Source organism: Mus pahari, unplaced genomic scaffold (assembly GCF_900095145.1).
Source record: "Mus pahari unplaced genomic scaffold, PAHARI_EIJ_v1.1 scaffold_9090_1, whole genome shotgun sequence".
In the NCBI taxonomy this organism is placed as follows: Eukaryota; Metazoa; Chordata; class Mammalia; order Rodentia; family Muridae; genus Mus; species Mus pahari.
Window position 1 is genome coordinate 29,100 of NW_018391684.1, and position 3,759 is coordinate 32,858.

A 3,759-nucleotide genomic window follows, 5' to 3' on the forward strand; every position below is an offset into this window, starting at 1 on the left:
ACCTTTTGAATGTAACCAATGTGGTAAAGCCTTTACACAAAGTGGTGGTCTTCTAATGCATAAAAGAATCCATACAGGAGAGAAACCTTTTGAATATAACCAATGTGGTAAAACCTTTGCAAGAAGCAGTCAACTCCTAAGACATAAAAGAATCCATACAGGAGAGAAACCTTTCGAATGTAACCAATGTGGTAAAGTCTTTGTAGAAAACTGTCAGCTCCAAGTACATAAAAGAACACATACTGGAAAGAAATCCTATGAATGTCATCAGTGTGGCAAAGCCTTTGCAAGTGTGTCTGGTCTCACATATCATAAAAGAACACATAACACATAAGAGAGAAACCCCATAAATGCAAACAATGTTTAAAGCCTTTTTTGTTCTTGTTTTTAACAACTGCATAGTATTCCATTGTATAAATGTAACATTTTCTTTATCCATTCATCTGTTGAGGGACATCTGGATGGTTTCCAGTTTCTGGTATTACAAATAAAGTGCCTGTGATCAGAATGGAGCGGGTGTCCTATGATATGGTGGAACATAGGTTAGGTATATGTCCAGATGTTTTATGGCTGTGTCATGAGTAGAATTATTTTCTGTTTTCTGAGAAACTGCCAAACTATTTCCAGAGAGCTTGTACAAATTTTCACTCCTACCAGCAATGGAGAAGTATTCTTACTCCACATCCTTGCCAGCATGTGCAGTCCCTTGACTTTTTTTTAACTTAGCCATTCTAATGGGTGTAAGATACAATATCAGTATCATATTTATTCGCATTTCCCTGGCTAGCATGCCCTTCCCTCTGGTACTCTTGACTAAACACCTCTAAATCTGCCCTCAACTTAGTTGCCTGGTTACTTTCTGTGAAGCCAATTGTCCTTGCTGCCCAAGATTTTGGTGTGCCCCTAGATGTTCTATTTTCACTTTCCACCTACATTTTAGATGATTTTTTTTCAGCTCCAAGTCTGTCTTCATCTCTGTCCTCATGGGTCATGGCAAATCTCTCTGTCTTCTCTGTATCCTTCCCATGCAACTCTAATTGTTCTAACCTGTGCTCAGCCATTGGATGTTGGCATCATTGATGGATCAGAAAACAAATGGTAGCACAGACCTTTAGCATTTGAACACACAGGTTCCTGATTAAATCAAAGCATTAGAACCAATACCCTACATAAACCAGATACTTTTTTAAAAAACTTATTCACTATACTTTCAACTCACTGCCCCCCTCCTACTCATCCACTCCCACAATCCTTACTCCATTCCCCCATCTATTTCTCCTCTGAGTGTGTGGTGGCCCCTGTGGGTATCCCCCAACACTTGCACTTCAAGTCTTTGTGAGGCTAGACATGTTCTTTCCTACTGAGGTCAGACAAGGCAGTTAGTTCAGCTATAAGATCATATTCCACAACAGGCAATAGCTTTTGGGATAACCCCTGTTCTTGATGTTTGGAATCAACCTTAAGATCAAGCTGCACTCCTGCTACATATGTGCATGGAGGCCTAGGTCCAGCCTGTGTGTGCTCTTTGGTTGGTGGTTCAATCTGCAGGAGCCCCAATGGCCCAGGTTAGTTGATTCATCTCTTCTGTTTTCCTGTAGAGTTCTATCTCCTTTGGGGCCCACAATCCTTCCCTCAACTCTTATATAAGAGTCTCCAGCAGGGCAGTGGTGGCGCATGCCTATAATCCCAGCACCTGGGAGGCAGAGGCAGGNGGATTTCTGAGTTCGAGGCCAGCCTGGTGTACAGAGTGAGTTCCTGGACAGCCAGGGCTACACAGAGAAACCCTGTCTTGAAAATAAAAAAGTCTCCAAGCTCCATCTACTGTTAGGCTGTGAATTTTTGGATCCTTCTGAGTCCAGTTACTGGGTGGAGCCTTTTCAGATTAAAAGGTTAATCTTTAATCTAGACTAACCCTTTTAGTGACTGCCTACACATAGTGAATATTAAACAAGGAAGCTTTCACTCTTTGAATTCTTGTATTAGATCTGTTAAGAAAGTTCATTACTGACATTTTAAAAAAATTGCTTTTTTTTAATTCTTGTATATACTAAAGTCCAGATGCTTACATATTGAGCAACTACTAAATTCTTCAACTTTCCATAGATAAATAGCCATTCTTGAACTAGCTGCACCACATTCTGAGACATTCTAATAAATGTGCTTTCTAATTATATAGAGAGATATTCATTGCACCAGTCCTTTTCATGTAGATAATATTGACTAATAAAGCTGTGTTATTTTCATCTGCCCACTGTGGGACTTGCTAACATTAATAGTACTCATAAAGGCATTCTTTTTTGTTCCATTTTTCTTTAAGTATTCAACTTATCAAGAAGCATACTTTTTTTTTTTTCTTTTGCTTTTCGAGACAGGGTTTCTCTTATAGCCTTGGCTGTCCTGGAACTCACTTTGTAGACCAGGGTAGCCTTGAACTCAGAAATCCACCTGTCTCTGCCTCCCCAGTGCTGGGATTAAAGGTGTGCGCCACCAGCTACTTTTTTTTAAAAAACAAATATTCATTTGTCAAGAGACTGACCTGAATATTTGTGGGTGAAATGTTCTGTGTTATCTATAAAATCCATTTGGTTCATAACATCTGTTAGTTTCACTGTGTCTCTGTTTAGTTTCTGTTTCAATGACCTGCCTATTGGTGAGAACAGAGTGTTGAAATCTTCCACTATTATTGTGTGAGGTTCAATGTGTGTTTTGAACTTTAGTAAAGTTTCTTTTATGAATGTGGGTGCCCTTGCATTTGGGGTATTGATGTTCAGAATTGAGACTGCATCTTGGTGACTTTTTCCATTGATGAGAATGAAATGTCCTTCCAATCTCTTTTGATTACTTTTGTTTGAAAGAATGTTTTATTGGATATGGTAGTAGCTAATCCAGCTTGTTTCTTGAGACCAATTGCTTGGAAAACTTTTTTCCAGCTTTTTACTTAGAAGTAGTGCTTGTCTTTGTTGCTTATGTGTTTTTTCTTATATGTAGCAGAATGATGGATCCTGTTTAAGTATCCAGTTTGTTAGACTGTGTCCTTTTATTGGGGACTTGCTTCCATTGATGTTCAGAGGTATTAAAGACTAATGATTCTTAGTTCCTGTGATTTTTTTTTGTTGTTGTTGGAGGTAGTATTATGTGTGTGTGATTTTCTTCTTTTGGGTTTGTTGTGAAATAATTTCTTGTGTTATCTTGGGTTTAAATACCCTCCTTGAGTTGGAATCTTCCTCCTACTATCCTACATATGGCTGGATTAGTAGATATTGTTTAAATTTGTTTTTCATGGACTATATTATTTTTTCCATCTATGATAATTGAGAGTTTTGCGGGATAGCGTAGCCTTGGCTGGCATCTATTGTCTCTAAGGTCTGGCATCTATCGTCTCTAAGGTCTGGCATCTATCGTCTCTAAGGGTCTATATGACTTCTGTCTGGGGTCTTCTGATTTTATAGACGCTGTTGAGAATTCTGGTATAATTTTGATAGGTCTGTCTTTATTTTATACTTGGCCTATTCCCCTTACAGCTTTTAATGTTTTTTCTGTGCTTTTAGTGTTTAGGTTCTGTAGGCTTCTTGTATGTTTTGGCCATCTCTTTCTTTAGGTTAGGAAGTTTTCTTCTATGATTATGCTGATGATATTTTTCTTTTTTTCTTTTTTTTTACATGCATTATATATATTTTATATGCATTTTATATATTTATATATTTTATATTTTTTCTTTTTTTAAAATTTTTTATTATTTTCTTTATTTACATTTCAAAT

At 37.5% G+C, this 3,759-nt stretch overlaps 1 pseudogene; it reads left to right on the forward strand.

Annotated features, from left to right (window-relative positions):
• Window positions 1–334, forward strand: part of LOC110314648 — a 2,192-nt pseudogene extending 1,858 nt beyond the window's left edge.
• Window positions 335–3,759: the final 3,425 nt, after the last annotated feature.